The sequence below is a fragment of the Papio anubis genome, chromosome 1, assembly GCF_008728515.1.
Source record: "Papio anubis isolate 15944 chromosome 1, Panubis1.0, whole genome shotgun sequence".
Taxonomy (NCBI): Eukaryota; Metazoa; Chordata; class Mammalia; order Primates; family Cercopithecidae; genus Papio; species Papio anubis.
Genome location: NC_044976.1, coordinates 147,393,377 through 147,407,323, shown reverse-complemented (window position 1 = coordinate 147,407,323; position 13,947 = coordinate 147,393,377). Strand labels below are relative to the sequence as shown.

The window sequence follows — 13,947 nt, the reverse complement described above, 5'->3', positions numbered from 1 at the left end:
AACCTCTATTGCACAGCAAATATAGAGAAAAATTTAGAAGAAGGACAGGGTTCCAGGAAATTGGAGATTGGAAGATGAAAATAAGCAGGTCAGAGATGAGATAAGGTGAAGGTCACCAAAAGCCAAGGAAGGAGAGGATTTTGAGGAGAGGGCTCTCCATGTCTCATGTTGTCTAGAAGTGAGAAAAAGCCTCTGTCTCAGGGCTGGCAGTGTCCTCTGGTAACTTTCAAGAGGTAAATATAAGCAAAATCGATGATGGACATGCTTTTTCAAGGACTCAAGAAGGAACAGATAAAAATGGATGAAAGCAATGGGTAAGTTAACAGAAAGCAAATTAAAAAAAAAGAAAAGAAAAGGCATCCAATGGTAATAGAGATATTAAATGGTAATTAGGAAGTATAAAATTATGAAATATTTTGTGGTTAATTTTTAATATAGAAAAAACAAAATGTGGTTGAAAATCAAAAGCAAAGAATCTATGAGAAGCAGATATTAAAGATATTTGAAAATTACGTGAAATTGAAGTCACCCCAGACGAAGTGTTGAGGACCCAGAGAAAAGGTGGAAGAACCGAGAGTGGAACAGGGAGTCGGTCTTTGGGCTGCACACAGGGTAGGGGAGGGAAGCCATGGCTAAACATGTTTAGTGGAGGATGTGGCACAGGATGCCACTCAAAAAGCACATTCCTGGGCTTCTTTGCCCTGGTCAATAATCATGTGACTACAAGACTGGTTTCTTGAAAGAGGGATTCAATTTGATGATTTGAAACGCGCTTATCCTTACAAAATTCTGTTTCTTAAGTGAAAGCCACAAGAGGAGAATCTGTACAATGTCCACGTGAATTTGTATTGGGCTACATTCAAAGCCATCCTGGGCTGCATGTGGCCCGTGGGCTGTGGGTTGGACAAGCTTGATCTGGACAATTAAAAATATAGGAGTACTTCATTCCCATGATCGAAAGTGAAACTGATTCCCTTCACCTACTTTAATGCTCTCTAATCAATTATTTATATGTTGGGCCAGAGTGAAAAGAAGTAAAATGGTTCAGTCCTGTAGTGTGTGTGTGTGTGTGTGTGTGTGTGTGTGTGTGTTGAGATAAAATGCAAGTATAACAGAGCAATAGCCAAGAATATCTGTAATTCAACTCACCATTCTTCAGATGTTCAAAGCTTTAAATGAATTTCTAATCATATTCTAGTTATAATTATACTATAATTATACAATGTCCTAAATTAGAAAATAATCATTTTAACCCAGAAAGGAAAAATGCCTGCTTTAGAGTATAATGGTTAAATAGTTCATGACACCCTTTTAAAAAAAAGTATTCAGTGAACTGGGTGTAAAGAATACAGATTTTCAAATTAACAAGGAAAAAACAAACAATCCCATTAAAAAGCGGGCAAAGGACACGAACACACACTTTTCAAAAGAAGACATATATGCGGCCAACAAGCATAAGAAAAAATGCTCATCACCACTAATCATTACAGAAATGCAAATCAAAACCACCATGAGGTATATACCACCTTACATCAGTCAGAATGGCTATTAATTAAAAGTCTAAAAATAACTGAGAAAGGGGAATGCTTATACACTGCTGGTGGGAATGCAAATTAGCCATGGTAAATCAGCCATGGTAGAAAGCAGTTTGGTGATTTCTCAAAGAACTTAAGGCAGAATTTCCAATTGGCCCAGCAATCCCATTATGGGTTATATACCCAAAGGAATATAAATCATTCTATTATAAAGACACATGCACATGTATGTTCATTGCAGCACCATTCACAATAGCAAAGACGTGGAATCAACCTAAACGTCCATCAGTGGTAGACCGGATAAAGAAAATGTGTTACATACACACCATGGAATACTATGCAGCCACAAAAAATAGCAAGATCATGTCCTCTGCAGCAACATGGATGCAGGTGGAGGTCACTATCCTAAGTGCGCTAACATAGGAACAGAAAACCAAACACTACATGTTATCACTTTTAAGTGGGAGCTAAACATTTAGTATACATGGACACAAAAAAGGGAATAACAAACACCAGGGCCTACTTGAGGATGGAGGGTGAGAGGAGGTAAGGACTGAAAAACTACCTATCAGGTGCTATGCTTATTGCATGAGTGATGAAATAATCTGTACACTAAACTCTCATGACACACAATTTACCTATATAACAAACCCACACAGAACCCCTGGATCTAAAATAAAGTTTAAAAAAAAATACAGTTTTCTTTTACCTGGCATTTTCCAACTTGTGGTGGATAAAATATTTTCAAACCATATTTTTAAAAATAAGTGTGAAAATTTTGGTTAAAGACTATTAGGGCTGGGTGCAGTGGCTCATGCCTATAATCCCAGCACTTTGGGAGGCTGAGGCAGGCAGATCACTTAAGGTCAGGAGTTTGAGACCAGCCTGGCCAACATGGTGAAACCCCTACTCTATTAAAACTACAAAAATTAGTCAGGCATGGTGGTGGGCACCTCTAATCCCAGCTACCGGGGAGGCGGAGGCAGGAGAATCGCTTGAACCTGGGAGGCAAAGGTTGTAGTGAGCCGAGATCGCACCATTGCACTCCAGCCTGGGTGACAGAGCAAGACTCCATCTCAAAAAGAAAAAAAGTTTGTCAGAATATTAGATCTCAGGATAATGCTTTCAAGTACTCTTAACAAGAGTCAGCACATCATAAAATCATGGGTGTGTTCGCAGGTATGCAAATGCAACACACAAAATGTCTCAATGTATAGTAAGGAAGTAGCAGCAGATGTCTGGAAAATTAAGACAACTGCTATCTAGAACCAAGCCTCTCCGTTTTTTTTTGTTTGTTTTTTTTTTTTTACTTAAATATAGTGTACTTCTAGTTGGGAGTTGAATCAAGTATTTCATGAACCGGTGCCAGAAATAATATTTTTTCAAAAAACTGATAATAGAAAGAAAAAATGTTTTCACAACCTTGAATCTTATTTGGCTGAAATTCTTTTTCTGTTTTCTTAATTTACCTATTATTTCGTCTTACACTTACCTAAATGCAGTAAAAATCAATAAATCAGAGAGTGGCAAAAGAATTACTGAAATCTATGTGTAGAATTCTCAGTTTTGCAAAATTCTCACTTTAAAAACTAAAATTCAATCTGTAACTTCAAAGCCTGCAGAAACAGGGGAAGTCATGTTTAAAGTTTTAGGGTCCTATAGTAGTATAATTCAGGCCAGTTATTATTATTCTTATAGGAATAATAAATTTAATAAATAATTAAAGGGCGCACAAAAGGCTAAATTCTTACACAATAAATAGTATTTAATATATCCCCTAAACTTATTTAGGAGATGTATTACTCATTATATTATGCATTATCTACTGTGCATTATAGAAGTTTAACTACCTAGAAGGCTAAAATATTCTGAAAGAGAGGAAATACAATCAACTGTACAAAACTGCTATAGAAGAACCTTGGATTCTCCATTCTGTTCCTTCTAGGATCCCCAGGAAGATGCCCACAATTTTTCTACTAAATAAGACCGTGCCACGTATTCTCTAAATTCCTCAGCCTGAACCAGATGTTTTAAGCTTTGCAACTCTTTAATTCCTTCCCAGTTCCCCAAAATCCCCCCTGAGATTCTCCAACATCCATCTACTAACAGAAAAGACCAGCTGCAGCTGAAAAGACATCAGGATACAGTTGTCTTCCATTTAGCCACACTTAAATGATAAGATTCACCCATGCAATGAACAAAAACAGATTTTGATTCAGGGAGTCAGGACTGGGGTACAAGAACCTATTTTTTTTTTTAATGCCACAGGTAATACTGATGCATGTAATGTGAAGCCCACACTGAAAGAACCAACAGGCCCCAAGTCTTACTTTTATTTTTTAAATAAGTGTCACTCATCAGGAGTCCATCATCTCTTTAAATAATCTTTCACTGGAATCTGTTTATCTTTTCAGACTATAGTCTCTTGAAGTTACAAGTACTGTGAGATTACCATTGGGTCAGCCTGGCCTGTCCTGTGGCAGCCAACCTGGCTTCCCTGTTCTGAACAGCTGCTCTGACCATCTGGCAAGCTGTGAGGCAAGGCCCGCTTTATCCTGTCTCCTCGCACAGGCCTGATAATCTTAGCCTTCCCACACTCCGCACAGGACACGGGACCAGCCCACGTCCTCTGCAGCAGATCGGCTCCCTCGTGTGGGACTGGGATGAGGGCGGGGAACCTCCTGGGGAAATATATGTCTATGATAACAACACAAAATGTTTGCTTAAATTATTTTTTGCAATTCCACTTTTGGGAATTGCCTGAGAGAATTAGGGACAAATTTGAACTTACCTTCAATAATATCATATCATCTGTTTTGGGGGAGTAATTTTGAATTTCGGAACTCACGAGTCAGTAGGAAATTTGTACTCAGCAGAGTTTCTAGTAGGGTATGGTTTACAGTGATCTGGGTTTTACTAATCATTAATAATGTACAAAGCTTCATAGTGGCATTGTAATGTCTCAACCTGACTAGGCTGCACTCCATTTCCCAGAATGCTCTTCCCCTATGTTTCTGGTTAGTGTGGGTCACAGAGAATCTTCTGCCAGGTGACTGATACCAGCACAGCTCTCTGAGGTATGTGGCAGTTTCCTGCAACCTTCTAGTATATCTTCTTTGTTTAAAAAAACCAACATTATTTGAATACCTACTATGTGCTGAGCACAATGGCAAGTGCTTTCTGAACTCATCCTTACAATAGCTATGCTAGCATCATCTCCTGATTCTAAACACAAGAACTTAATTTTGGGGAGTTTACAGAGCCTGACCAAGAAATAAACACCAGAGGGTGAGGTCTTCAAGTCCATTCTCCTTCTTTTTTTCTTTTTTTCCTACTTCCCACACTAAACTAATGTATGTTCTCCTTTGTAGTGTTTTGTTTTTATATTGTTTTATTTCCAGCTATTATTTTCCTTGAAGATTAAACCAAAATACTAGTTCTTTGCTGATTTCGACAATCATTCAAAACACACAGAGTTCGAGCAGATACATAACTTGCTTCAAATTTTCCATCAGTATCCTCATCAGTAGCTGTATTTTCACAGCTGGCCATTTTATTGCAAGGATCCAAATTACTGACCTTTTCATGTTTTCCTTAGACCTATGGGTTTCTCACATTAGTCACTGTCGTAAACATCTTTTCTACCTTCTTCAAAACATTTATGCTGGTCAGAAGCATTTGCTTCCAACATTGCTTCATCTCCGTGATTTTCTACTAAAGGACCATGTGTCTAACTCGAATTTCAGTTAAACTTACGTCAAAGTTGCTGGGCTTTGCTCTGAATAACGGTAACTCATTTTTATGCTGGCAGCAAACGTCAGGCGAAATGTCTACTCACTTTCCCCAGCTGCAAGCACAAGATTGACGAGCTGACCTTGAGAGTTAGGAGGCTGTAAACTGAAACATGTTGCAACATGTCCCACTATGATTACTCCTCCTCTGCTTTTACAAAGTACACCAGAAAGCAGTATCATTATTTGAGTCACACCTGGTAACCTGACACCTGCTGACACCTTTCTACTGTTTACTTGCAATGTCTCAATTTTCCACCCTTCTAAAGGACTTAGTGTCATCTGAAAGCTTGGCACTTTCACTATGCGCCCAGGGCTGGAGATCACTGATAAAGACGTTAAATAAAACCCATTTTAGTTCCACTCTCTACATAATGGTCACTATTTAAAGGACTCACTCAAAGAAGTGCCTGTTTCCCTCTACCCTTTGTTTCTTCTGTCTAAACGACTTCCTTCTCTTTGACAAAACTCATCCCTTCCAATTCCACAGTGTGTCTTAGCTGTTACAGCTAAGCGGAGGGGAGGGGGAGGGGGAGGGGAGGGGGGGTGTAGGGAAGGGGAGGGGAAGATTGGCAAGGACTTTTTGAACGTTTAAATAAATCCTATCTATGGGCTCTCCCATGTCAGCATGCTTGGTTCACCTAAAACCATTCCAGAACCAGCTTAAGAGCCAGGCTTGTCACTAAACAGCTGTGTGACTATGGGCAGAGTCCCCTTATCTGTCTATCAGTTTCTTCATCTGTAAAACAAAGCAACTGGTCTCTGTGATCTGTGGATATGTGGGGTTTCATATTTAGATATAAAACTCTATCATTCTGGTCCGTCTTGATATAAGGCAAAGGGCTCTTTCTCAAACAGGCTGTGTTTGTTTAAGATTTGAATGATGTCTTTATTGGCCTACAAGATGCTTGGTACTCTTTCTATGCATGAACCTTTTATGGGTAATCAGAGATGAGACAGATATTGTGAGCAACAAAGAGAGGAAATCTAAATAATTTGAGCCATGGCTCTGCAATAGAAAGTTGACAGGGACATAAAATCTAGCCCTCCAGAGTGATCTTTAAATAGAAATAAAGTTTTCAAATGAGCATTTAGGGAAGTTATACTCTCACACTCAGCTCAACCATCCACAGTCTGTTATAGGCAGCTAAAGTGTTAAAACAGCTGGACACTGAATGACATAAAATCAACTGGGTCAATGAAGAGGTATAGGCTGACCTGAGTACTGAGATGCACTTCAAGTTATACAGAAAGTGCAAGTATCAGAAGTCAGGACCTAAATACCTACAAGGCCGGCAGGTCACATGAATGTGTAAATGCTGCTGACTGTAACTCCCTACGGAGTGGAGAACTAGGGCCAGTTAGACAGCACATGCCTCTCTGCAAGGCATCCCAATTCAGTTCTTTCAAAAAGGATCCTGGTGAAACAAAACCCACCTGAAGACCAGAATCAGCCCTCACAGTACTAGTTTATAATCTCTGATCTTACTGGTAGGTCAGCCCTCTGGCTTTCTTTGTTGACTTTTTGATAGAACTAAACTCCCTGGTACTCTGATAAAGCCAGTGATAAAAGGCATGGACGGATGTATTTCTCTGACAAAGTAATGTAAAAGACTCCATTTATGTGATGACCTAAATCTACTCCACTTGTTAGAGGAAAAACTTCTTTTATTTAAAAAAACAAACAGTTCTTTTTCAGGGTGCCCACTTTATAGAGTTCTAGTGAAGACTGAAAAAGATAATAATCTGAGATACTTAGCAAAGCATCTTGCACATAAATGTTAGCTGCTACCATGACTACTACTGTTACATTATATCCGGTGATGGAACGCAACTACATTTTTCCACAGAACCACATAGAACTATAATATCCTCAGGCTGGGGAGGTTTTGAGGTTTTGGATTCTTGTGCTTTCTAGATTCTGCTGCTGCTCAGACACTGTGAGTTTCTTTAACATGTGGATGTAGCCCATCTGTCACTTCCCTCCTCTCTCTCCACCCACTCCACTGGAACTGAATGTCCCAATGCTGATATTCAGGAAAAAGGTAGAGCAAACGATTATAAAACATCTATTCTTTGCACCTCTTCCAACGTCAAGATTTTTTTTTAAATCCATTTTTGAAATTAACACCCCATTCTCAATCTCACCCATTATAATGATACCCCTACAATCTTGAGAATCCTTTATGGGGAAGGGGGTGTCTCTTAAAAATTAATAAGGCACAGCCTGCATGCTTCGACATGACAAAACACCTCTTCACATAGCTTCTGGTGTTTTTTCCCCTTCTTTTCACACCTTTGTTAAAGGTAAACACTACAATATGGCATCATCGTCTTCTACTCAAGTTTTAGAAAAAGTAGACTATTTTAACTCATGCTCTATTACAAACCTTTATGATTTCATGGGCTGAACTGTTTAATCTTTCTCAGTCCTGCAATGTAACACGAATAAAGAACAATTTGGAATCAATGAATGAATGAACAAATGAATGAATGTATCTTTGAAAATCAAGGAATTCACAAAGGATAAAAACCAATACCTCTGCTTAAGAACTTATTTTCAAAATACCTCAACAGAAGCACGTTATTTTTGTTTGCTTTTGAGAAAAGTTCCAAATAGACCAAATACTAATAAACACATTAACCATATGATTTAAAGATATAATAATAAAATTATCACTTCTTTGAAGTATACTAAACAGGTTGAGTACCCCTTATGCAAAATGTTAGGGACAAGAAGTGTTTGGGATTTCAGATTTTGAAATATTTGCTACACTTACCCAGTAGAGCATCTCTCATCCAAAAATCAGAAATCCTAAATGCTTCAATGAGCATTTCCTTTGAGCATCATGTTGGTGCTCAAAAAGTTTTCGATTTTGAAAATTCAAAATTATAGATTTTGAATTTTTGAATTAGGGATGCTCAACCTATTTTTTTTTTTGGTAAACTTTGTTTTTCTAATGGTTAAAACATACATATAAGCATATCTTGCTTTATAAAGCATCTCAAACATCTCAGATGCATTAAAGAACACAAACATTACATGAAGACTTCTTTTGAAATATGAATAATGCATCTGATTTATTTCCTTTTGAAATTCTGAGTTTCCCCTTCATTATAGGGTACCTACAATAAATAATGAGTTAATTCAAGTGATATTACAAAAGAACACTGATTTATTTTACTACTTGTTTTCCCTAAAGGGAAAGAATATCAGAGAAACAGCTAGATTATGTTTACGGCTAAGTTAACTTCATCTTATTTGTCTCTACTTCATTGTTCCAGTAGCAGTAGGTTGCCTCAACAGCTAACTACCGAACTTCATTTCTTTCTTTCCTTTTTCCTTCCTTTCCTTTCCTTCCTTTCTTTCTTTATTTCTTTCTTTCTTTTTTGAGACAGAGTTTCACTCTTGTTGCCCAGACTGGAGTGCTATGGGGTGATCTCGGCTCACCACAACCTCTTGCTCCCGGGTTCAAGCAATTCTCCCGCCTCAGCCTCCCTAGTAACTAGGATTACAGGTATGCACCACCATGCATACCTGTAAATTTTGTATTTTTAGTAGAGATGGGGTTTCTCCACATTGGTCAGACTGGCCTCGAACTCCTGACCTCAGGTGATCGGTCTCCCAAAGTGCTGGGATTACAGGCGTGAGCCACCGCGCCCGGCCTAACTGCGTATCTTTCACACCATATCTTTTTCTTAAGAGCAAAGAAACAAACAAGAAGCAACTTCATGTATTTGGACAACTTGTACTATGAAGTAGGCACTACAGTATAGTCTAGATTTAATTAAGAAAAGTATAAACTTTCTTAAGAGTCATCTTCTTCACAGTAAAACATAAGAAAATCCTAGTTGAGGATCAAGACAAGCTAATCCAATCAGCTTTCCTAAAAGAAATCAAACTGACTTAACCACACCTCTCCAATTCCTGCCAGGATTTCCCAGTGAGTCAGGTCCAGGAGCAGAAATGGTTACCAGTGCTACATTTCTATTTTCTTACTTGCAAAGACAGTGAAAATTTTATTTTTGTTCCCCTGAGGGTTTATTAAATTTACTTTTTCTATTTGATCACACCCATAACAGTAGATTCAAATCAGTAAATCCACCAATATTTAAGAATAAATCACAAGATAACAACAGAACAAGCAGAGCGCATATGAGGAACAGGAGGCTGTCCTTGTCCTGGGAAGGGCTGGTTACTTAATGTGCAGAGTCTAGTGCAAAGTGAAAATGCAGGGTCCAGTGTTCAAAACCCAAAAATTTCGGGATGGCAACAGCAGAGCACTAAACCAACTACAGGGCATTTCTGAGCATGGGGTACTGTGCAACTAACCGTGCAAGTCACAGAGCCATGAAGCTGGTTCTGGTCCCGGGAGACATTTGCCCCGGGTTTCACCAAAGCAGTGGCATAGCCTTCTCCTGGAAGTAAACAGTGTCAGCAATGTAGACTTTAAAGACAAATTCAAATAAATCTCTAGTAAATCAAATACACGGAAATGAAATAAAAGCTGCTTGGAGATATAGCTCTGTGGTGGGAGTGGGAGGGAGGTGGGGAGTTGAGACCTGTTCGTTACTACATTCCCTACATTCCCACTAACTAGCAAAGTGTCTAACACAGAAGAGGTACTTAATAAAGGTTGAAATAAAAAACAATGCAAATGACAATCAACTTATCTCATTTTGGGAAGGTAATTCTTCTTCCCTCCAAGGCTGCACTGTTTATTACAGACAGCCATCTTCTCTCATCACATTGTACATTACATTAACCACACAGAATGTTTGAGATTAGATCCCAATATCAACTGCATCTTAAAATATCTAAAATATCTGGCAGAAATAATTCCATTCTCAATAACCAACATAAAGAGAACAATTTCCCATTCACTAGCTAGAGCTGGCCAGGAGGAGAATTTGCTATTCTCAGCAAATTATATTATCCACAGGGAATTCATGCCGAATCTTAAGACTTGAAGGGAGTCCCTATATCCCAGCCCACGGGTAGACTTTAAATATCCATTAAAATGACATTTCAAAATAATAAAAGAACTAAAAGAACTGGAGGAACAAAATAAAGGGTGTTGTAAAAGGAAATGGAAATACTACCATAATTAGAGCTTTTAAAAGAGATACTTTAAACACTGGCTGAACACTAACTTGTTTACAACAGCACACAAGGCAGATTGCAGGAGTCGAAGGGGGAAAAGTATTGGTATTTACAAGAAAGAAAAGGTGAAGAAAGCTACTTGTAAGGTCACTTCCTGAAACCTAGTTTAAGCACACACACGCACACACATAGAGACACACACGCACATACCAAAACACCATTTTAACCCTTATGAAGATATATAGCTTCACTAAGTCTGGCTTTCCCATCAATATGCCATAGGCCCAAATGTGTAACTGGAAAAAGGGGACCCCCGTCAGAGTTTTAAAATGCATTAACCTAACTCCCTTGTCATTCACTTCACACACAGAAATGCACTTACCCTCTTTCTGGTACCTAAACAGCACAGCTTTAACTGTGGGCACTTATTCTCAGTTGGTTAAAAGACAACTTGTCCACTTGGTTCTTCCCAGACAGGAACTATCTTTAACATTTAAGAATGCTCCATGCAAACCCATACAGAGATTAAGTATTTTAAAATCTCCTGGTGATAACTGCTAGGCAGTTTTACCTGACTGACTAGAATACAGCCTGGTAGCCAAGGACTTTGGAAGCTGGGAGATGTACAATAGATCACTGATCCTAAGAGTAGGGGATATCCATAGCTGCTGAGAAGCACCGAAAACAGACAGAGCACCCACCAGACAGAGGGTACTTGGAACAGGTCCTATGGACCTGATGTCTCCGCCAGATGTACAAGAGTGTACTAAAATCTTCCTTGGCAAATGGAGTGAGTGTGCTGGCTACAGCAGTAGTTGCACTCTGTCAATTCTGTAGAGTGCTCACCATTAATAGCGTGGACAGCTCCACCCAAACAGGTAAGCTACTAAGATGTCCTGGCAAAGGAGGAAATGTTATCTGACCTCATTAGGACAATTAGAAGCTCCTGTGCACTGTGCAACCATAACATTCAACGTGAGTAATGCAAAGACAAACATGTTTTGGTTAAAAAACAAAAACAAAAACAAAAACAAAAACCTCAAAATTTAAAATTTTAGAAACCATGCATGTACTCAGCAACTTAGAAGTTTATAGCCTAAATTCACTCTTCAAAAATTACATTTTCTTTTAAAAGTTTTCTCCTTAGTATTAAAGAAATCAAAGAGGGACTTCCTTGCTTAAGGAAGACTTGGAAAAACCCCAGATCTAAACTAAAAGCAGTGATCTTGGCCAGCAATTTTCTGGCTTCCCCTTGCTATTAAGTATCCTTCTGTTTGAATAAGAATTTATCCACCTCTCACAAGCCATCTTTTTTCTTTCCGTGTCCAGAAAAATGTGAAAACCATGTGTTTATAACGAGCCTGTTGCTATGCAAATCATTAAAACACATTACAAAAATATTTCCTTTGAGTCAGGAGAACGAACATGCTGGGGAAGATGAACTGCTAGCAAGAGTCCCTTTGCTGGACAGAAAAGCTGGCAAAAAGGAATCTGAGAAGCAAAGCAAAATGGAAAAAATTACAGTGGTCCCATCCCTTGAGTCATTTTAACCAACAGGGGAAAACTAACATTTTCAAAGCCCCAAGGTAATAAATCTTACAGTTTGGAGTGGGGTTAACAAACTCAGTGGTTCTTAATCTCTTTAAATCCTATGGTTTCATGACTCATCCCCCATCTGTCTATTAGAGTGTGTCCTTCTTTTCACTAGTTTTCTTTTAACACTTCTATAACAATATCAAGGGATTTCTTCTTTTTTCCTTTTATTTGTACCCCTGTGTGTATTTTCCTTTTAATATCTTTTGTTTTCTCATTCAATTAACACCTTAAAGTAGGGCCTGAGTTATCTATTTCTTATCCAACACAATCACAGTGTCTTGACAGGTTTCCCCCACCTATGAAGGGACTTGCCCCTCAAAAGTCATATTTAGCAGATGAGACACAGTATGTCAAATTAATGTCAAAAAAGCAGTGCTTCCTAATTTTCTAATTTAAACCAATTTGGACTTGATAATTTTAATAAAGCCAATCACTTTATTAAACAAATTGCAATCAATGTCATTCTCAAATTTTTGTTGTGTTGTTCTGAATATACTATTGACCTAAAAATTTCCAGGGGTGCGATTCTCTGGCACAATAAATTAAATAAACAGCTTTTAAATATATCTTCCTTTGACTCTTCTGTGTCTTGATATATATATGGAGTCACATACACAGGAAAAAAAAAAAAAAAGAGGAAAAAACCAACCAGAGTATTAATCTAGACTCTTTGTCCTTGTTCAGAGAGAAGAAATGGCTGGTCATGACTAATGTTATAGAACCTGTTCTCAAACAGAAGTAGCCAAATCATTGCAAACATGTGTTGGGTGAAAACAAGTTTGGTTGGCTCCAGACAAAGGCTTATTTTTTCAGCACAGATGGCTGAATGGTTGCCTCCTCCAAAGGGTTGCCCGCAAATGAAAGACAGATTTCTATTTCTAATCTATGCAAATATCTTACTCTGCAGGGCATCACAAAGACTAACTGTTTTGTGTCAGACACTGTAAATCCCAGGTGCTCTGAGAGATGCCAAAGCCCATCTCCACCTGAGATGCCTGGTAACTGGGATAACAGCGGATGACTGGAGAGTTAGTCATTAACCCGCTCCTAATGAATGCTGTTGGGCCCTTCTGTGAAACATTCCTCTGGAATCCTGCCCCACCACCACTGCTTCCCCTTGGCTGAGCTGCCTGGAAGGCAGTTTCAATATTCAGTTCGGACCTCAGATGCTGCTAAAACCTCCCAAGAAGGCTGAGATTCCCAAAGGCTCTTAAGGACTGTAGCATTTTTCACCTCGTGTTCAGCTCATCTGTCCATCTCCAGCACCACAGAGAGAAAACTCAAGCATTTAAAAACATTATTCTGTCCAAACCAGATCTCCTTTATTCTCTAGTCCATAAGCCTACAACCCATGGCATGTCTTGCTGAATCACACCTGATTGTTGTCAGTGGCCCTCAACCTTCCCAAATAGATGTAATTCCTTTTTTTCTTTTCTTCCTAACAACTTTTCTTTTATTTCTTACATTTTTTTTCTCATGTTCCTCCATCTTCCCAGCTTAAATCTGTTACTCACTCTGACACCCCTTGGCACATTCCAGTTTTAGGGCCCCTTGGAGGCAACAAAAATTTCTGTAATGCTGCAAACATATACACACACTCACGCACAGACAAAATGCTGCATGCTAATCCAACTCCTAACTTTCAGCATTCTTTGCCATAAAGAGTTGGTTAGACCTGAAATCTATATAATCTAGTTCCAGTGCTTAAATCTAAAAATATCTTTCAAAGTTTAAAATTTTTTGTTAGTTTTTCTGATCAAATGTCAGCAGCACAGTTTGCTTCAAAATCCTGTGTTGGAAAACACTTCTTTTCCTTCTTATTAACCTTCATCTGAAATAAACCAGGCTAACTAAGCAAAAAGAAATTCTAAAGGAAAAAGAAAAGTCCTTCCTAAATCCCACACTTAATAACCACCACTAC

The 13,947-nt window shown here is 38.5% G+C and overlaps 1 protein-coding gene across 1 annotated transcript in view; it reads right to left on the bottom strand.

Moving 5' to 3' along the window:
- Positions 1-13,947, bottom strand: part of PTPN14 (protein tyrosine phosphatase non-receptor type 14) — a 204,120-nt gene that overhangs the window by 87,761 nt on the left and 102,412 nt on the right. The gene's annotated exons all lie outside the window — the stretch shown is intronic.